General features: G+C 44.1%; 1 protein-coding gene across 6 annotated transcripts in view; it reads right to left on the bottom strand.

Moving 5' to 3' along the window:
• The window catches only part of COL19A1 (collagen type XIX alpha 1 chain), a 1011804-nt gene that overhangs the window by 650275 nt on the left and 338376 nt on the right, over positions 1-23153 (bottom strand). The window lies entirely within an intron of this gene.

The raw sequence follows: 23153 nt of genomic DNA, 5'->3' as shown, positions 1-23153 counted from the left end.
GAAGCTATCTGATTGGTTGCTATGGGCAACTGGACAACTTTACCTCTGCACAGGCTTTGATAAATCTCCCCGATTATGTTCCTACGGTTCCATCCTGCCTGGTGCAAACCTGCACTGGCTTGGGACCAGGGGTTCTGCTGGCCTCACATGCACACATTAATTCTGATGCTTTCTTCAAGTAATTCTGATGCTTTCTTCAGGTAGTAAATTAAAGATAATATTTTGTTTCATATTTTAAACACTTACAGTTATTAAAATTTGGTCACAACTTTATATAAATTAAAATGGTTATGGATCTTATAATCTATGGTTATTATAAATGCAAGATAAGTGTGACATCTAGTATACATACAGTAGGTACTCATAGCTTTTCAGAATGTCATGACTGACTGAAATTTTTTATGTGATCTGACATCTCAACAGACTAAAAGTAACTACCTGACGGGCCCTTGCCAATGGCCTTTTTTTTTAAAATAGATTGTTAGTATATCTAATGTTTTCAAAAGCCTTTTACGTGTATTTTTTTTATTTATTTTCCATATGCCAATGCACCCTCACAGTAGCATGACCCTACCCATTTTGTAGGGTCACTTAACAGCTGTAATCTCAATGGGGGAGATTTATCAAAACCTGTCCAGAGGAAAAGTTGCCCAGTTGCCCATAGCAACCAATCAGATCGCTTCTTTCATTTTTAACAAGGCCTCTGTAAAATGAAAGAAGCAATCTGATTGGTTGCTATGGGCAACTTGGCAACTTATCCTTTGCACAGGTTTTGATAAATCTCCCCCACTATCTTTAGAAGGCAAGATAAAAGACCTTTTACATGGGATGATTATAAGCCAAATATGCTAGTTACTGCCTCAAGAAATTATTTACTGTTCAACTGATCACTGGGATTGCATGATGCTAAAAATCATTGTTGGTGAGTCATGCATATACCTAAAAAAGTAAAGAAAATCAGGGAGGATGTTCGATTTGAGAACACCAATTCTGTCAATCTAAGACAGATCAGACTCACTTAGACCCCTATCAATGGCATGCAAAAAAATTGAAAGTTGACAAAGTATATTTCATCAGTAGAGATGAGCAAATCGAAGCTGGCGAACCCAAATTCGTTACGAATTTCATGAAAAATTAGATTAGCAACAAATGCGAATATCGAGGTGATTCAATCGAGCAAATCGCATCATTAAACTCAATTTACTGCGGTCCAGGCTCCAAGGCATCTAAAATGGCAGATCCACATGTGAGGAAATGGGGCAAGGAACGCGGGGAAGTCGGGAAGGCAAGTAGGCGGGATGACCCTGAATCACATGCAGGATGAAGCCTATAAGCAGCCAGTCACCCCTGAGATGTCACAGCCCTATATAATCGGCAGCCATTTTGCGGCTTGTCATTCATTACACTGCAGAGAGATAGGATGGACATCGCTGTGTGTGTTACACAGAAAAGCTTTTTGCAGCAGCTATTCACCTCTTAGTCGCCTCAGCTTCTGTAGGACAAAGAGCACAGCATTTTTGCACAGAAATGAATTCTTACTGCAACGATTAAACCCTCAGTCACTGTGAACAGCATGGTAGAGAGGGGCAAGGAGCTGTCTGTTGCCTCAGTTGCAGAAATGTTTTCAGAGGAGGGAGAAATAATTTTTTTAGGGCAAATCTGTGTCTTTGTTCCACAACAACTGGTCTGCTGGTTATATTAGTCTGTAGACGGTATAATCCATACATATCCATGTCCATTCCTAATAGTATTTGAGAGAGAGTCTTTTTGCAATTTTGGGTTTAGTACACAGTGACTGTGTGCTGCAGCATTGTTGTGTACTGCTGGTGTTGTGGGCGAATTATTTTTTTGCGAACTGTAGCGCATTTTTGTGCCCTCATAAGTGCATACCACATACCTACATCTAGTAGTGTACTATTTTTAAACTTTTAATCTGTCAAGGGCTTACATACTGTGAAAGGAAAGCCAAAATTAATCACCGGCTGGTGATTTACTCAAATAATTTTTGAAGCGTACAGTAGTGCTTTTTTCTGAACTCATAAGTGCATACCACATATCAACATCTAAGTGGTGTACCTGTTAATCTCTCAAGGGCCTAGATACTGTGAAAGTCCAGGCAAAAGTACTCACCGGCTGGTGTTGTACTCAGATACTTTTCAAAGTGTACTGTAGCGCATTTTTCTGCCCTCATAAGTGCATAACACATACCTAAATCTAATTAATGTACTATTTTGTACCTGTTAATCTGTCAAGGGCCTAGATCCTGTGAAAGAACAGTTAAAAGTAAACACCTGCTGCTGTTGACAAATACGTGTTTAAGCATAGTGAAGCGTTTTGTATTCCCCTCATATTCGCACTACATATGTCATGCAGAGAAATGCCAGGACGTGCACAGAGGAGTGGCTGAGGCCTAAATTAAGGAGGCAGAGGTCGCAGCAGACTAGGGGCGAGTAGCAGCAGGAGTCGCAGTGAGAGGCCTGAGCTCCCGGTACCAGCTAGCGGTCGTGTCTCGACCAGCAACCCATCTGTCGTAATCGATTGATTATCCACTTCATTACAAGTGACATCTGAAACCCCCAGTCAACAGTTGGTGGGTTCCTCAGACACAACCCTCAGTTGGCATGGCCCGAGAGCAGTCCCTCTCCTCCCATTGCCTCTGTCCTATGCTTTTCCCTCCCATAAAGTAGTATCTTATGCTGTGGGTTCAGCTCCACAATTCAGTGAGGATGATCTAATAGAGGACAGTCAACAGCTACTGCCCAGCCAACAAGTGGAGGAGATATATGCCACTTACTCCACTAGGCAGGCAAGTAGTGATGAGGAGATTGACGTGGGAGGCGTTGTAGCCAGCTTTCAGGGTCCTTAAGCAGACTCTGTTGAGGAACTTGAGGAGGACATCAGTGACGTGCAGACACTTGTTGATGATGATGAAGCCGATCACAATTGAATGCCGGGTGCAGAAGGGGTTTCATCATCATTAGGAGAAGAAAGTTGCAGGTTGCCTGTGAGGCAGCAGCTGAGCCAGCAAGGTGGTACCATGGTTGGCAGTCAGCATGATGACAGAAGTGAAAATTCTAGAGCCAAAAGTGCCCAGGGGAGACCACCTGCTTCGCAGCAGTCTACCTTCCCGGGAGAGGAGGTAGCAGAACAGGGGTTCCTGGAGACGGTGGCAGTAGAAGTCAATTAGTGCGGACTGTTGGTGGGAAAATCAGCTACTCGGCGGTGTGGCAGTTTTTCATCAAGCATCAAGGAGGTTCACATGCAGGCCACATGCAAGATATGTCGGCAGAAGGTGAAGCGTGACCAGGGTCCCAATTTTGGCACCACAGCCCTGCATCAACATATGCTCCCTATTTCAGCCAGCCAAGGCTTCACCACGTCAGCCGAAGGAAGCTGTGTGTCATACCCTCCTTCTGTCTCTCCAGATGCCTCTGCTCCTCCTACTTTTAGTCAGCCATTCCGCCAACAATCCATCGGCGAAGCCATGTCCAAGAGACAACAGTACGCGCCCACTCATCCAACGGCGCAGGAGCTGAATGTGCTCCTGTCTAAGTTGCTGGTGCTGCAGTCCCTCCCTTTTCAAGTGATGGACTCTGCACCTTTCAGAGAACTGATGGCTTGTGCCGAGCATGGTGGAGAGTGCCAAGCCGTCATTCTTTGCGAAGAAGGCAGTAAAAGCCCTGCACAATTTTGTGGAAGAGAAGGTGGGCCAGTCCTTGAGCCTGTCGGTGGGTACCGAAGAGCACAGCAGCGCCGATGTCTGGAGCTGTAACTATGGTCAGGGACAATACATGTCCTTTACAGCTCACTGGGTGAATGTGGCTCCTGCACAGCCACAACACCAACTTGGACAGGTCATGCCGCTTCCTCCTCCACGCTCTCATGCCCTTGGTCCTGTGACAGTGTGCGAATCCGCCTCCTCATCCGCAACCGTGTCCTCAGTCTCCACTGCCCAGACAAGTCTCAGTGGCTGTCATGATAACACCCTATTGGTCCAGCTAAGACGCTAGAGAGAGTGTGATGGTGCAAGGGTTAAAGCCGCCAAACCTCTGGGTATCCACTCTAGTCCTAGCAAGTCACCAAATTAACCCTTAGATAAACGTGTTTTACCAGAGCCTCCTTCAGAAAGGTGAGCTCATATATTTAGAGATCAAAGACCAGAGCTGATTAATTAAACATGTAATCTGATAAAAGGTATCACAGTGCTGACTATATAAAAATACAGAAACAAATGACATACAGTTACAAAAATATGAAAGAGTTTAGCAAGGCAAGTTCAGAAAACAAAAGATGAAGTTCTTACAGCATGATGATATTGCAGTCCTTCAGTGAGTTCCAGCTGTTCTTAGGATGGTCTTCAGCTTGTTGCACAGCATTGTTAAATATTATATATCTGCCTTTTTGGAAGGGAGACTCCATTCCCCCCTCCCCTCTTCCTGGCCCTTATCTGTTTGATTATATGATGGGACCAGAGTGCATGACTTCAAAAAAGCCTTTGACTTCAAAGGAAATGTAAACAAACAGCCAGACCCCCAATAAAATGCAATACACAAACCCACAGTCTGAATGACCTCTCATCCATGTCTTGGATGATCCATCACACACTGTTATAATTTAAAATACACATATAGGATTTTAATAATCAGGCCTTGGGTCTGACACCACCCCTAAGATGGGGACAGAGAGATTTTGCCTGTCTAGGCTGATAAAACTGTCTCCCTTAACCATCTATTTCTTTTCTTGACACCACAGGCCCTACATTCCCAGGTAAAGATGGCACTGAAGGGGCCTATTTCCTCATTTAGCTGCCTCCTCCTTTCATCTGAGAGCTGTGGATTGATCTCCACATCCTGAAGGGATCCTTGGCTCTTAGCTTCCTCCACTAGGTCTAGTAGGGAATCACTATCCAGCCCTTCCTCTGGTGCACTACATACACTGAGTACCACCTTCTCAGGGTCATAGTATGCCATATTAATGTGGTACTGTCTCTGCCTCTGACCTTTCTCATCAAGAGCAACTACATATGTGGTGGGTTCTAGGCGCTGCAGAATGGGGAAGGGACCCTCCCAGGCAGCCTGCAAGTTATTCTGCCTGATGGGGTTCAGAACCATTACCTTCTGTCCCACTTCATAGACCCGGTCCCTTGCATTGCGATCATACCAGTACTTCTGCCTGGTCTGTGCTGCTGTGAGGTTGTCATGTACCAGCCCAGTCAATGTCTGCATCCTGTCCCTGAATCTCAGAGCATACTCCACCACAGAAGTCTCAGGGGCAGGTAGCCCCCCTTCCCATTCTTCCCTAACTAAATCTTGGGGTCCCCGCACTTTGTGACCATATAATAATTCAAAGGGCGAGAAACCTGTAGATTCTTGGGGTACCTCCCTGTAAGCGAATAACAGATGGGGTAAATACTTTTCCCAGTCTCTGCCCTCTTATTCTACAAATGTTTTTAGCATCTGTTTCAAGGTGCCATTGTTACCGGACACTCTGTCCAACCAATGTAGAGGGTTGTGATCAGTTATGACAGTAAAATCCCTGCCATACAGGTATGGCTGTAATTTTTGCAAAGCCCAGACCACAGCTAGACATTCCTTCTCTATGACCGCATAGACCACTCCCAAATGTCCTGCCAGGGGGGTCTCATGGGCCAACCTTAGCAGCTCTTTCCTGCACTGCCTAGGAGCCACTAACTGCCTTTCTCTCTCCTGGGCCCCTAGCATGCCTTTGGAAAGGGACTCCCAGTACAAGATATAATTTTCCCAATATACCCGATGCCCATCTGTGTCAACACCTGTATGTTCAGCACATTGTCTCAGCCCTTCAAGGGAAGGGGCACTGCGCAGAGCTTCCCGGAAATGCTCATTTCCCTTCCCCCATCTTTGGGCATCAGGGAGCACATTTCCCCCAAGTGAACTAGCATCTCCACCTTCCTCTCCCTCAGTTCCAGACATGACAATGTTACAGGCATCATACACAGGGCTATCACCCCTTCCCTCCTCCTCCTTAGGCTCACAGGATTGGGACACATCACTCACTGCTGGTCCCTCATCCTTACATGTCACCAGGGACATGTCAACCTCCCCCTAGCCCATCTCCACTAGGTTTTGGCATTGGCAATGCATTGTCACCACATTTTACAATACACCCCATTCCACTTTTGGAAAACATTACTGGTTCAGTCACAGGTAAACAATTATCAATCCCCTGCACTCCCTCCCAGTTTCCACATCTTGCAGTGTCTCCCAAAGTCTCGCACAGTACCTCAGAATGAACAGGGCTCTCTCCTAGCCCATCCGGTGTGCAGGTAGTGTCCTCTGGAGCATAATGACAGAGCATCCGACCCAAATCATTCCCCAGCAGAACATTAACAGGGATGTCCTCAGAGACCCCCACCTACCGCAAACCCTTGCCTGTACCCCAATCCAGGTGCACACGGGCCATGGGCACAGCAGGCCACACACCTCCAATTCCTTTTAAAGCCATGGTTCTTCCAGGGATGATGTCCTCTGTATCCACCACTTCAGGCCGCACCAAGGTAAAGGAGGCTGCAGAATCTCGCAAACCCACTGTCACCCGGTCACCCACAGTTACACTCTGCAGGTTATCTGCTCTTTTCTCCACCGCTCCGGACACCAGAAGAACGGCTATGTGTCCTCCAGCTACTGGTGGAGAATTCTTTTTGTTGGGGCAAGTGGCACTCAGGTGCCCAATATTGTTGCATCTGTAACATTGGCGGGTGTCCCCATGACCCAATGTAGCTCCTGTTGCTTTTGGGAATGATGGCAAGAATTTCCCGGCTGACCTGGTGGTGCTTTGTGGCTGTGTGGCTCCCCTCCAGGTACTTGCTCCAGCTTGTGCAGATCCACGCTTTGCTGCTGGCACCCGGTTGTTGGCAAAGTCATCTCCTAGTCCTTCTGCTTCCATGGCTGTCTTGGGCTTGCGGTCCAAAATCCACTCTCTGGCTTCAAAGCTCGGTGTTTGGAGAAACTGATTCAGGACCATCAAGTCCTCCAGGGTCTCATAGGTAGTGACTTGTAGGCCCCCAGTCCATTGCCTGAATGCAGTCCTTAGCTGACCTGCATGTTCAGTGCAGCTTTCTGTGGTGCTTTGTTGCAAAGTCCTAAATCTTTTTCGATAAGCCTCTGGAGTCAGATTAAAACTTTTTAGCAGGGCAGATTTTATTGCCTCATAGACCTGGTCACATTCAGAGGGAAGCGAAGCAAACACATCCAGAGCTTTCCCTCGCAGGTGTGGGGTTAGATATCGTCCCCACTGTTCCTTAGGTAGATGGAACTGCCGGCAAACCTTTTCAAATCTTCTCAGGAACACATCCAGATCACCATCCTTCTCCAACATCGGGAAATGTTCCAAGCAGGGTTTGTGGTCTCCTTGATCCTGCACATCACTCCCTGCGGATGAAGCATCCCCTCTCAGCCTCAGAACCTCCAGTTGATGCCTCTGCTGGGCCTCTCTTTCTGCGGCTTGTGCCTGGGCCTCTCTTTCTGCGTCTTGTGCCTGGGCCTCTCTTTCTGCGGCTTGTGCCTGGGCCTCTCTTTCTGTGGCTCGTGCCTGAGCCTCTCTCTCAGCAGTTTGGTACTGGAGAAGCAGTTGGAGTTTCATATTGGCATCCACATTCCCAAGGTGTTGTAAGGCAGTCCGCATATAAGAGTCCTAGGCCTCATGTGGAGTACTGTCCCGTTGGGGAGTAATGTTGTATTCCCCAGGAGATAGCAGTCCTTGGATGGCAGTTCCAGCTGTAGGACTTTGTCTCATGTCACTCAGCTCTTCTGCACGGGCATCATACTCCACAAGATCAGCAATAAGTTGTTCCTTGTTCTTTCCTGCAGTAGGGAAGTCCTTTTCTTGGCACATTAGCTCCAGTGCAAGCTTGGACTGCTTGTGATATGCCTCCATATTTCCCAGATGAGACAGAGGAGGTAAAACAGGAGATGGGGAGGACAGAACTGTCTTGCACTCTTTTTGTATGTCTTTTAAACCAGCACTGAGCTCTGTCTTTGGAATTTACACACAAGAATATGTATGCAATTTCTTTTTTAGTGCTAAGATTTCCTTACAGGTAAAATCCAGCAAGCACTAAAAATCTCTAAATATATCCCGACGCTGCCACCAGTTGTCACGATCACACCCTATCGGTCCAGCCAAGACATTAGAGATAGTGTGATGGTGCAAGGGTTAAGGCCACCAGACCTCTGGGTATCCACTACTAGTCCCAGCAAGTCACCAAATTAACCCTTAGATAAACGTGTTTCCACCAGAGCTGCCTTCAGAAAGGTGAGCTCATATTTTTAGAGATCAAAGACCAGAGCTGATTAATTAAACATTTAATCTGATAAAAGGTATCACAGTGCTGACTATATTAAAATACAGAAACAAATGACAAAGTTACAAAAATATGAAAGAGTTTAGCAAGGTAAGTTCAGAAAACAAAACATGAAGTTCTTACAGCATGATGATATAGCAGTCCTTCAGTGAGTTCCAGATGTTCTTAGGATGGGCTTCAGCTTGTTGCACAGCATTGAACACACTGAGTCTAGCATTCTTAAATACTATATATCTGCCTTTTTGGAAGGGAGACTCCATTCCCCCCTCCCATCTGATCCCACCAGGGGGGTCTTCTCTCTTCATGGCCCCTTATCTGTTTGATTATATGATGGGACCAGAGTGCATGACTTCAAAAAAGCCTTTGACTTCAATAAATAAAATGCAGTACACAAACCCACAGTCTGAATGACCTCTCACCCATGTCTTGGAGCGCTCACAGCGTTCTCCTGTTTGCAGCGCCCCGGTCAGACCCGCTGACCGGGTGCGCTGCGATAATGTCCCTAGCCGGGATGCGAATCGCGATGCGGGACGTGCCCGCTCGCGGTGCGCATCCCGACCCGCCTACCAGACTTGCTCCCCGTCTGTGCTGTCCCGGCGCGCGCAGCCCCGCTCCCTAGGGCGCGCGTGCGCCGGTTCTTTTCGATTTAAAGGGCCGGTGTGCCAATGATTGGTGCATGGTTTTTAATTAGTGTGTTCACCTGTGCACTTCCCTATATTACCTCACTTCCCCTGCACTTCCTTGCCAGATCTTGTTGCCATTGTGCCAGTGAAAGCGTTCCTTGTGTATCCCTAGTCAGTGTTCCAGACCTCTTGCCGTTGCCCCTGACTACGATGCTTGCTGCCTGCCCTGACCTTCTGCTACGTCCGACCTTGCTCTTGTCTCATCCCTTGTACCGCGCCTATCTCAGCAGTCAGAGAGGTTGAGCCGTTGCCGGTGAATACGACCTGGTTGCTACCGCCGCTGCAAGACCATCCCGCTTTGTGGCGGGCTCTGGTGAAAACCAGTAGCAACTTAGAACCGGTCCACCGACACGGTCCACGCCAATCCCTCTCTGACACAGAGGATCCACCTCCAGCTTGCCGAATCCTGACAGGATGATCCATCACACACAGTTATAATTTATAATACACATATAGGATTTTAATAATCAGCCCTCGGGCCTGATAGTGGCCCTTCAGCATACCATGCATGCAGGGCACTTAAGTCTCACGCTGTTTTTCACATGGTTTGTCTTGGCAAATGGAGTCACACAGGGGAGGAACTGCTAAAAGTCAATCGTAAAGAAATCGGAGCATGGCTTACTCCACGAAAACTGGAAATGGGAACCATGGTGACTCACAATGGGAAAAACATCTTGCATGCGCTGCCACTGGGAAGGTTTACCCATGCAACCTGCATGCCAAACGTGTTCAATCTGGTCGTCATGTAGTTCCTGAAGTGTTCCCCCATTTGCAAGACATCCTAACAATGTGAAGGAAACTTTGCATACACTTCAGCCACTCATACACCGCAAAGCACACCCTCTTTCAGCTGCTGCATCAGAACTGTATCCCCCAACATAGTCTGATTTGTGATGTTGCCACATGTTGGAATTCCACCCTCCATATGTTGGACCGACTGTACGAACAGAGAAAAGCCATCACCAATTTCTTGATGATCCAAGTGGATAGGGGTACTCCCCTGTGTAGCTTCAATGTGAATCAGTGGCAGCTCATACGTGACACCTGCCGTTTGCTCAGGCCCTTTGAGGAAGCCACATTATTAGTAAGTCGCCAGGATTGCGGGATGAACAACGTAATTTCACTGCTTAATTTCCTGCAACACCGGCATCTCACGGCCACATGAGCCCTGTGGGGGCTGAACTGGAGTAGTAGGAGGGGGAGGGGCACAGTGGAGAACAGTTTAGGTTTTGCCAAATGTGCATTTTTTTCTAGTAATCTGACAGGAAAGGAGGAGCAGGAGCAGCCAGAGGAGCTAGAGGGTTATGAAGAAGGCGGAACAGAGGACCCAGACCCACCGTGGCAGTATGCAGTGGAGATGGAGGCAAGGAGTCCCTCCGAGTCACTTGCACAAATGGCACGATGCATGCTCACTTGCTTGCGCAATGACTGCCGAAATGTCACCATTCAGCAGGGAGATGACTTCTGCATCTCCACCTTATTGGACCCTCCTTACCACTACAAAATAGGAGCCTTTTTTACACCCACTGAGAGGGAGGACAAAGTGACCTACTATAGAGGCATCCTATATATTCAGTTGGCCGATGCCTATCGGCGTCATCGGCCATCCTTTCGCAGGTCTGAATCGGGGGGCCCCCTGCACTCACCTTCCACTGCCATGGCTGCTGAGGAGGGGTGGGGTGGCAGGAGCAGTACCAGCTCCAACAGCAGCAGCCAAGTCTACAGTCGCTGATGAGTACCTTACTTCACCCACTTAATGAAGCAACTCACCAGCAGCAGGTAGACCTGGAGCATGACCTGAACCAGCAGGTGGTGACATACCTTGACATGCCCATGCCAACACACCTTGAAGATCCGCTGGACTTCTGGTCAGCCAAACTTGATTTGTGGCCACAACTAGCAGACTTTGCCCTGGAAAAGCTGTCCTGCCCGGCCAGTAGTGTGCCTTGAGAGTGGTTGTTTAGTGCAGTGGGGGCCATAGTCACCCCAAGAGAACTCATCTGTCCACGAAAAATGTGGAGAGACTGACCTTTGTGAAGATGAATCAGGCATGGATCAGCCAAGATTCCCACCCAACAATGCCTGATGCATGAGAGTAGATTGACCATGGTGCAACACCAACACTTCACAAATATAGATAGTGCCAAACAGATTTAAGGCTCTGCTCCCCAGTTACAAACATTCCTCCGCATCAGACCTTTTTTCACCCACCTTCGTCACCGGGTACTGGTATTGCCACCAACCGCACCATTCTGTCACCGGTCACTTTCAGGACCCCTGATGCTGCCACCTCCAGGCTGTCTCATTCAGCCACTATATGGTCTCCTCATGCCTCAGCCACCTCCAGGCTGTGCCATTTAGACACTATATGGTCTCCTCATGCTTTAGCCAACTCCAGGCTGTGCCATTCAGCCACTATATGGTATCCTCATGCTTCAGCCAACTCCAGGCTGTGCCATTCAGACACTATATGGTCTCCTCATGCTTCAGCCACCTCCAGACTGTGCCGTTCAGACACTAAATGGTCTCTTCATGCTTCAAACAACTCCAGGCTGTGGCATTCAGACTCTATATGGTCTCCCCATGCTGCCACAAACTCCAGGCAGTCATTCAGCCACTATATGGTCTCCTCATACTGATGTCACTTCCAGGCTCTGTCATTGCGCTGTCATGTGACATGTGACTCCTTGTTAGATTTAGTCCTTTGTACCCACACGCCGGGGCCCGGGACACTAAAACTTGGGAGTTAAAACATCAATTTCAAAATCCTCAATTTCAATTTCAAAATGTTACATTTAAATGTAAGGTTCTTAAATTTCAATGGTCTCCTCATGCTTCTGCCAACTCCAGGCTGTACCATTCAGACACTATATGGTCTTCTCATGCTTCAGCCAACACCTCCACGCTATGTCATTCAGCCACTATATGGTCTCCTCATGCTGCCAACACCTCCACGCTGTGTCATTCAGCCACTATATGGTCTCCTCATGCTGCCAACACCTCCACGCTGTGTCATTCAACCACTATATGGTCTCCTCATGCTGCCAACACCTCCACGCTGTATCATTCAGCCACTATATGGTCTCCTTATGCTGCGAACACCTCCACGCTGTGTCATTCAGCCACTATATGGTCTCCTCATGCTGCAAACACCTCCACGCTGTGTCATTCAGCCACTATATGGTCTCCTCATGCTGCAAACACCTCCATGCTGTGTTATTCAGCCACTATATGGTCTCCTCATGCTGCCAACACCTCCACGCTGTGTCATTCAACCACTATATGGTCTCCTCATGCTGCCAACACCTCCACGCTGTGTCATTCAGCCACTATATGGTCTCCTCATGCGACCAACACCTCCACGCTGTGTCATTCAGCCACTAGATGATCTCCTCATACTGATGCCGCCTCCAGGCTCCGTCATTGTGCTGCTCTGCGGCAGTGATTCTATTAGCGATGCCTGTAATCTGCATGTCATACTGAATAACAGTATCATTTCACTACCCCAGCACACTCCATATGCGTGTTAGAGCACAGCAAAGTGTTCTACACCTCCATTGAGGCTTTCTGTAGGTCAGAAATAGCAGTTTTTACTATAGATTTTCCGCAAATAAATTCATCTCGAAACAAATTTTTCCGGAAAATTCGGCAAATCGGCCAAATCGAATTTTTCAAAAGTTTGCTCATCTCTAGTCCTGAGGTTTAGAATGGAATCGATCCTTAGGTATTTGAAAGAAGCAGGGGTCCCTGAAAAAGAATATGAACCTTTCAGGTTACATTCTAATGATGGGATTAGATGGGTTAAACTAGAGATCCTGAGAAGCCACCAAAACATGTCACAATCGCAAATGCTGCAAATTTCTTCATCTACGTTTATCACCGAAATCTGCCCCAATGAGTCACAGTATTTTCTGATTGATCTTAGAATATTTGTAGCTGTGGAAGATATGATGGACTCACAAAGAGATTCATCTCTCTTGAGATTTATCAAAGCTGATGACACAGAATGTTTGTGGCACAGTAGAACATGTCCTATTTTCCTCCATACCAGGTACGTCCTCCACCCACAGGAGACAGGTATATGTATCTAAAGTGCATCGAAACGCAATTGTTCACACATACATAAGAATGAAACAGAATTAAACATATTAAACTTATACATATTTTTTTATTTGGCTGTAAAATTAAACATAAGAAATAAAGCTATGTCGGTTATGTAGCTTTCTCTAATGCAATGCTTAAGATTAATATAAAAAATGTATACCATATAAAATGCTTTCCTATAAAAGGGTAGGACAATCCCTACTTAAAAGGGTCACTTTTCAATACACTGGAAAAGTATTCCCTGGCTGAAACTCCCAGTGATCAGCTGTAATCTTTGGGGCAAGATGGTAGCAGATTCCCCTGCTACACCTGCAGAAAGGGGGCTTAGTAGTACTTGTACAAAATGTACAAAAGTTAACCCTACAAACATCCTAATAGAGATACTTTCTGCCAAGTACCTCAATCCACCTCCAAGTGCTTATAAAACCATAGTCATTCTCTGACTATATGATAGTGACTAGTTTTCCCAGGCCGAAACCTACCTTATCTGCTCCCTAACCCAGAGAGTGGGCTTAGTAGTACTTGGTGCTTGTTCCTATTAATGGGTTCCCCTAGAGCTTCCCTCTTTGGCTACTCTAGTTTTTCTTATACAATTAAGTTGATCCTGCTCATGAAGAAACTCTTGATGTTTTATTATTATTATTATTATTATGTTTATAATTATTATATTTTCTTCATTTACATACATCTGAATAAAACCACAGGCACATCTGAACGTTTTAAAACTCCAAACTGGTCAGGGCTATCCTCCTCCAGACAACAAGTTACTGTCACTCTTACACCAACCACTACACTACACCAAATCACAGCAAACAATGTACAAAAGTTAACCCTACAAACATCCCAATAGAGATACTTTCTGCCAAGTACCTGAATAAAACCTCCAAGTGCTTATAAAACCATAGTCATTCTCTGACTATATGATAGTGACTAGTTTTCCCAGGCCGAAACCTACCTTATCTGCTCCCTAACCCAGTTATAGTGTTCCCCAGTGCTGAATTCCACTTTGGTTTTCCACATGGCTGACATTTCTCATAGCCTATAGCTTATATCTCCTAAAGCTGAAGATACTCCCACGTCACCACATCATCTCAGTGTCTATTATTCTCTCAGAATTTAAAGCACTCTGAGCCTACACTGCTCAGGATAACCTATTTCCCGTCAACTCATCCTCTGCCCTCCAGTGAAGGTTGAGGTGCCCTTAGGATATCTGTAGAGCTTCACCAAAAACATTTCTGCAGCTGCAACATTCCTTACAGACTCCTCTGAGATTTCTTCTTTGTAAGGCCTCTTCTTTGGAAACTGTGTTATGCCTCCAGATTATTATTTTTTTTTTTTTCAACACGGTGTATGATATTTTTCCTATATGGAATAGTGGAGTACCCCAGGTTATTCCAAACATCAAATAAATGTAAACCTCTAAAGAAACCATAACAATGTACATCAAAATGACTTTCCTTTTACCACTTGTTGCTAACAGCTCTTCATATAACTCACACATCCCAGTTAAACAAAAACAACAATTCGTAACACTACAATATAAACTTAAATGCAATTAAAAATATTCATAGGTAGTTATATTGGTAAAGGGTGGTAAGACTTTATCATCTTACAGTCTTTTGTTCATATTGGAACCCCAGGATCTACTGACTGATGTCACAAAGGATCTCAATGAATCCTAATAGACTCCACTGCCATATTGGGGTCCATCAGGTTTCCTTTAGGGATCTTGAATACAGAATAGCACTTGCAGCAAGCTATTATTACTGTCAAAAGGCAACTTAGGGAGGAAATTGATCACATAGTGTACACAGATACCAAGTAACAAATAGAATAAAACAATTAGAACTGGAGATATTTCACACAGAGTTCATGTTATTTTATTTCTTAGCATTAGCATTTTCCTCCTTGGTCATTTTTAGTTGCATTTGTTATCATTAAAATATTCCTAGTTGGATTTATAGCATATCATATGATTTGCCATCTTAGTTGTTAAGAAAATCCCATTGATAAACACCTTATATACATAGGAATCTGATCCCTGTTTGAGACTTGATCAAAACTCCCCATTAGAACTGGGAACATTTTGCGTAGTTTAGTGTATCCCTTTTAGCTACAATGTAAATAGTAAACACTAAGCAGTAACCAGCAAAGAGGTTTCCCCCATCACCACACAATGTTTTTTTTTTATTCTGACATAAGAAAATCCTTTACAATGAATTATAAAAGTGTAACTGTGCATTTGTAACTTCACCACATGGAACAAATATTGAATAATATACCCACATTCCATATTGAATAGAGACATTCTCATGTGTATTACTTGAACTTGCTTTGCTATACTTGCATGGCAGTATTGAATGAATTATGATTATGGAAGGGGACTCAGGTGCAACCTATATTCCGCTGAAGCCAGAATATATCAGAATCTGAGACAGCTACCTGTTTCTTACGATAAAAAAACTAATTTGTACCAGGGATGTAAAAGCATTTTATTTTCTTAATAAACTGCAAGCATAGCAAGGCTACATTGTATCTAGGACAATCATATTTCATGTGGAAGTAAGGAATTCCTAGTAAGATGTTGACAGAAATATTAAATATGATTGCTTGTTTTATAAGCTTTGAAAATTCTAAATCTAGCATAAGTAAGTAGCCACAAGCGTTTTGCTTTTGTGGATATGTGAGATAAATTATTGACAATATGTAGAGATAAATCTGGGCACACTGTTCTGAAATAAGAACCTATGCAGCTGTGTGGTTGCACGAGCGCTAGAGAGTATTTGACAGCACTGTCAGTATCCTGACATGCCTGTGTTAGTTAAACGGGTAATCGTAAGGCAACAGTTTTACCCTTTCATTGGGACTGGTTGTTGTCCCAGTGGTTGGACCCCAGATATCTTAATAATGTGGTCCAAGTGTCCATTAAATAAATGAATCAGTGACATGCATGCATCGCCAGTATGCTATTAATTTTCCATGGGGGTTCCAAACATTGCCAATCCAGTGCTGCGTTGTCACTGTAACTGTGGCTTTCATTCTAACATTTTCTATTCGGTGCATGGATATAGGTAATTGGCGCTATTAGGTCAGTAATAATGACGGAGGCTAGTGGATGTATTACAATACTTCTAACTACAACTGCATTGCTGTAGATTCAGGAGCATTTACAATAGCGATCTGGATGTACGCTGGATGTACAAATCTCACTGTGCTCACAATACAATAATAAAATGGAAATGTTTATGATCTGTTCTCCCCTGATGACATCACCCTAACAGGATATGGAAATATGTTGTGAGAGTCTGTGTCATGCTTAGCTTGATATTTATGGTATAGGATGACCAACTTTATTATTAGATGTTGACTTTTGGACATTTTGTGTACTTTCATTGTTGCTTGTGCGAATCTAGTACTCGAATTTAGGGCACTGTTTTGGAAAAAAAAATCCAGCTGATTGATAAACAGCTTACATTCATGTACTGGTCATCACATATCAAATTATACTGCATGACCTGGAGTACCTCTGAACAGTATATAGCAATATAGCTCTATAACTCATGAACATTTTACTTCTGTCACAGCGAGCGCTCCGGTCTCCACCTCCGGACCGGAGCGCCCGCTCCCTATGTCCTCCGTTCTGGGGTCCCGGCATCTCCCGGTAAAACACACTGACCGGAGGCGCGGGTCTCATTGTGCCAGGGACGCGGCTAGCGTGGCGGCTGGTCCCCGCTCACGTGCCGCGTCCCCGTTCATCTCACCTGCTCCCCACGCGGCGCTCCTTGCTCCTGGGTCCCGGTGCACGCGGTCCCGCTCTCTAGAGCGCGCGTGCGCCGGCTTCAGTAAATTTAAAGGGCCAGCGCACCAGTAATTGGTGCGCTGGTTCCACACCTCCCATTGTGATTTCCCAATAAAAGGCACCTGCCCCTTCCTGCCCCTGCCAGATCTTTGTGCCTTGTGCCTCTGAGAAAGCGTTCCCTACAGTGATTATTGCCTTGCCAGTTGCCGTACCCATTGATACCGTATACTCGCCTGTGAACCCTTGCTGCCTGCCCTGACCTCTGCTACGTCCGATTACGCTCTTGCCTGCTCCCTGTGTACCACGCCATATCAGCCACCAGAGAGGTCGAGTTGCTACTGGAGGATACGACCTGGTGGTTACCGCCGCAGCAAGTCCATCCCGCCTTGCGGCGGGCTCTAGTGAAAACCAGTAACCACTTAGAACCGGTCCTCTGGTACAACCCGCGTCATTGCCTCTCTGGTTCAGAGGATCCACTACCAGTCCTGCCGGTACGTGACAAATTCTTTTCATGTCCTCCAGTAAATATGTACATTGCAGAGTTCCCAATCCAGTGATGATAGGCTAATGCCAATAACATGTTAAAGGGAGGTTGGTCAACTTGTTAGCAAATCTATAAATTTTTTAACTGTCTTATCTATAATGTTTTTTATTGATATTGTTCACTATCAATTGTACAAACTATCTTAACATTATGCTAACATTACCATTTTATATTCTAAGCAAAAGATTTAAATTTATAAAAATTTTTGACAAGTGTTAAAAATTATTATTGACTGTGAGACTGTGTTAAAATATCTTTTGTAAGAGGGATACGGTTTATAAGAAATTAATCTATTTGCACCTCAGAAGGGACCCTTTCCAGTGTTCAGATGGCAAGAACCATCAAACGGCCATATTGAAAATAGTCTGCATCAGTAAGTGCATTTTCCATCTATTATAGAGACACCAGGAATAGAATATTTACCAAGGATACCTACTTCTGCAATTAACAACAAATGCAATTTCTATGCTTTGAAAAGATGGGTTGCATAACTTAGTGCTTAGACACTGATGCAAATGTTAAGCCTGCTGCCCAGCCAACACTCAGATGCTATTTCAAGTATCAAGCTGATTGTACCATTTTTTGTCAGTTGAATGGGTTAGTTTGTGTGGAATTCCTGTTCCTTTTGTGGAGCACCGGCACATCACTGAGCAAACGAGTGCACTTAGCTCACTCTGAAGAAAACACTGATTGTAGTTATTAGTTTTAGTATGACGTTTATGGCTAGACAGACGTATTGGTCCAGAGGACAATAATATCAAGTTTTCTTCTGATCCTAAAAACCCAGATGTGCTCAGTTTCCCTGGGTTAATAAATTACTGTCCAAAATTTATTCCAGATATGGGAACTGTTAACAAGTCCCTCAATCTTGCCAAAGAGCTTTTTGGCAGAAAGGTTTTGCTGAAAAAGGCACATTTCATGAACAGAAGAGATAGCTTCTATTACACCAGATATGATTCTATTACACCATCTCAATTTATGACTAATGTCAGCTCTGTGGGTTTGGATGCATTCTAGTTTAGAGGCAATGTACTATGAAGTAAAGACCTGATTAGTATGTAATCAGATCCTTTACTGACACTGATATAGAAGCTTTTGTCACCAAAGCTTCGGTCTCTGAATTTTGGGGTGCCCACCCCCATAATAGGATGGTCCCAACCACAGTGCAGATCTCTACCCTATCAAAGTACTGGGCATAGCAATGATAAAGTAATAAACCAACATAATACAGAAGTCAAGGAGAAGGTCAGGACACAGTGGGGGAGATTTATCAAAACCTGTCCAGAGGAAAAGTTGCCCAGTTGCCCATAGCAACCAATCAGATTGCTTCTTTCATTTTGCAGAAGCCTTGGTAAAAATGAAAGATGCAAGCTGTTTGGTTGCTATGGGCAACTAGGCAACGTTTCCTCTACACAGGTTTGGATAAATCTCCCCAATGAGTGAACAACAAATTGAACATTAAACAGGAAAAACACAGGGATGCACAAGATAAACATATAAGCAATTTCAAACAAGCCAGGTAGGTAGCATTGCAGTGGCACAGTACAGAAACAGTAAGCAAAGGAGAAGTAAGATAACAAGCCAAGAATAAATGCAGATAAACAAAGAGGTACAATCACAAAGCCAGTAACAAGAAATGATCCAATAATCCAGGCAGGGTACACTAGAATACGCAATGTATAAATGGCCTGCCTTAGGGAGAGGTGGATACCAGGACCGTACACTGTTGGATCTGGCTCCACGATCAGGGCACAGCCCAGCTGCAGGTGTGTCATCAGGGTAATGAATGATGCCTGCTGCATACACTGGAGGAAACAGAACTGCTGAAACCCAGGAGAGGCACAGCTAGGGCTGTTTGGGGATGTGAAAGGCTTCACATGTATCTTTCTAGACAGATTAAAAGCATATGGAAGTCAAATATTCTTTTTGTTCAAAACCATTAGTCAGACATAAGAGATGAGTTCTTCATTTTTCACTGTGTTGATTTCAAGAGGAACTCCCAATCAGAATTTTATTCTGTGTCCAGTTAGTTAATTCAACAATGTGTGTTGCAGTGTACTTAATTTGCTAACAGTTATGGATCATGTGACCAGCTAAAAGGCTCACTGACACTTACAGTGGGTTATGTGTGTAGCTGAAGTCATTTTTTTATTAATTCCAATGGCAATCAAAATGATGCTGCAAGTTTCAGCAAATATGAACAGCGGTCATGATGTCAAAGGTAGAACCAGATTAGAGCTAAAGACCAGTTAATGAAGGAATATGAAAGGAAATGAAGTACTGTACATTACAATGTGCATAAATGTCCATCCAGACAGATTCATTTTTCAGCTGTCATAGAAAGGATGCCCATTCTTTAAGTTAGAATAGATTAACTTGTGTGTTGGTTATTACATTGTAAGCCCTAATTTACATACAAATCCAAAGTTACAGTATAACTTAATACTGTGTCTGGCTTATAATATTTTCTTTTCATTTCTTTCATAAGTAACATAAGATCTAGCAATGCTTTGCAAATTATGATTTTTTGATTGTGCAGTAAAATGTTTATTTTTATTTTAACTTTTTATTATTTTGCAAAAACAATAAACATGTAAAACAAACAACAGCCTGTGATAATTATTTAGATATCTCAAAAATACACAAAATTCATAGACAGTCTCTTAACAAGTACATACTGTGTATACCTAACATGTTAGCAATAAGGAGACAACACAATGTGAAACTATTTAACTTAGAGAAAATGTCATGTCCTTGAGGTGTCAAAAACAGACTGTGCACCATCCAAAAAAAAAAAAAAAAAAAAAGGAAAAACATGCCATATATTCAAACACATTGGGGGAGATTTCTCAAAACCTGTGGATAGGAAAAGTGAACAAACATAGAAACATAGAATGTGTCGGCAGATAAGAACCATTTGGCCCATCTAGTCTGCCCAATAATCTGAATACTATGAATAGTCCCTGGCCCTATCTTATATGAAGGATAGCCTTATGCTTATCCCTATCTTATATGAAGGATAGCCTTATGCTTATCCCATGCATGTTTAAACTCCTTCACTGTATTTGCAGTGACCACTTCTGCAGGAAGGCTATTCCATGCATCCACTACTCTCTCAGTAAAGTAATACTTCCTGATAATACTTTTAAAACTTTGCCCCCCTAATTTAAAACAATGTCTTGTGGTAGTTTTTCTTCTTTTAACCCCTTAAGGACCGGGGTTTTTTCCATTTTTGCATTTTCGTTTTTTGCTCCTTGCCTTTAAAAAATCATAACTCTTTAAATTTTGCACCTAAAAATCCATATGATTGTTTATTTTTTGCGCCACCAATTCTACTTTGTAATGACGTCAGTCATTTTGCCCCAAAATCTACAGTGAAACGGAAAAAAAAATCATTACGCGACAAAATTGAAAAAAAAAACACGCCGTTTTGTAACTTTTGGGGGCTTCCGTTTCTACGTAAAAATGACACCTTATCTTTATTCTGTAGGGCCATACGATTAAAATAATACCCTACTTATATAGGTTGGATTTTGTCGTACTTCTGGAAAAAATCATAACTACATGCAGGAAAATTATTACGTTTAAAATTGTAATCTTCTGACCCCTATAACTTTTTTCTTTTTCCGCATATGGGGCGGTATGAGGGCTAATTTTTTGCGCCTTGATCTGAAGTTTTTAACGGTACCATTTTTGCATTGATAGGACTTATTGATCGCTTTTTATTCATTTTTAAATGATATAAAAAGTGACCAAAAATGCACTATATTGGACTTTTTTTTGGCATTTTTTTGCGCGCACGCCATTGACCGAGCGGTTTAATTAATGATATATTTTTATAATTCGGACATTTCCGCACGCGGTGATACCATATATGTTTATTTTTATTTTTATTTACACTGTGTTTTTTTTTATGGGAAAAGGGGGGTGATTCAAACTTTTAATAGGGTCGGGGTTAAATGATATTCATTCACTTTTTTTTTCACTTTTTTTTTGCAGTGTTATAGCTCCCATAGGTACCTATAACATTGCACACACTGATCATTATCATTGATCACTGGTTTCTCATAGGAAACCAGTGATCGATGATTCTGCCGCATGACTGCTCATGCCTTGATCTCAGGCACTGAGCAGTCATTTGGCGATCGGACAGCGAGGAGGCAGGTAGGGGCCCTCCTGCTGTCCTGTAAGCTGTTCGGGATGCCGCGATTTCGCCGCGGCTATCCCGAACAGCTCCCTGAGCTAACTTGCATGGTTTCACTTTCATTTTAGATGCGGCGTTCAACTTTGAATGCCGCGTCTAAAGGGTTAATAGCGCGGCACCGCGATCAATGCTGCGCGCTATTAGCCACGGGTCCCGGCCGTTGTTAGAGGCCGGGCCCGACCACGCCGTGGCCCCGCATTATAGATCGGGAGCGGACTCAGGGTGTACATTTCGCCGCGGCTATCCCGAACAGCCCACTGAGTTAACCGGCAGCTTTCACTTTCAGCTCTGAGCGCGCTGCTAAACGGTTAATAGCACGGGGCGCCGCGATCGGCACTGCGCGCTATTAACGGCGGGTCCCGGCATCACTATGACGCCGGGCCCGCCGTGATATGATGTGGGGTTACTGTGTAACCCCGCGTTATATCACGGGAGCAGGACCAAGGACGTACCAGTACGTCCTTGGTCCTTAAGGGGTTAAATATGCTCTCCTCCTTTACCGTGTTGATTCCCTTTATGCATAAATGTCTCTATTATATCCCCTCTGTCTCTTCTTTCTTCCAAGCTATACATGTTAAGGTCCTTTAACCTTTCCTGGTAAGTTTTATCCTGCAACCCATGTACTAGTTTAGTAGCTCTTCTCTGAACTCTCTCTAGAGTATCTATATCCTATTGGAGATACGGCCTCCAGTACTGCGCATAATACTCCAAGTGAGGTCTCACCAGTGTTCTGTACAGCGGCATGAGCACGTCTCTCTGCTGCTTATACCTCTCCCTATACATCCAAGCATTTGGCTAGCATTTCCTGCTGCTCTATTACATTGTCTTCCTACCTTTAAGTCTTCTGGAATAAATACTCCTAAATCCTGAGGTCATGACTATGTCAAATATTCTATATCCTGCATTTGGGTTTTTATGCCCCATGTGCATTATCTTGCACTTGTCCACATTACATTTCAGTTGCCAGAGTTCTGACCATTCTTCTAGTTTTCCAAAATTCTTTTCCATTTGGCGTATCCCTCCCGGAACATCAACCCTGTTACATATCTTTGTGTCATCAGCAAAAAGACACACCTTACCATTGAGACCTTGTGCAATATCACTAATGAAGATATTAAACTATATTGGTCTCAGTACTGATCAAGTTGCCCATAGCAACCAATCAGCTTGCTTCACTCATTTTCAAAAAGTCCTCAGAAAATGAAAAAAGCAATCTGATTAGTTGCTTTGGGCAACTGGATGACTTTTCCTCTCCACAGGTTTTGATTAATCTCCCCCATTTATAAAACACACACACACACACACACACACACACACACACTGGGGCATCTCTCTCCCTGATACACCACTAAAAGATAAGGATAGGCTGTTATTTAGCCATATCTGCTAGCACTATCCAAGGCCTCCAGATTGTCTCAAATTTATGTGGACACTTCTTATTTTCTAGAGCAGAATAACATCATTCAAGACTTATTTAT

The sequence above is a fragment of the Hyla sarda genome, chromosome 3, assembly GCF_029499605.1.
Source record: "Hyla sarda isolate aHylSar1 chromosome 3, aHylSar1.hap1, whole genome shotgun sequence".
Taxonomy (NCBI): Eukaryota; Metazoa; Chordata; class Amphibia; order Anura; family Hylidae; genus Hyla; species Hyla sarda.
Note: the sequence above shows the minus strand (reverse complement) of the source record. Positions and strands in the feature narration are given on the sequence as shown.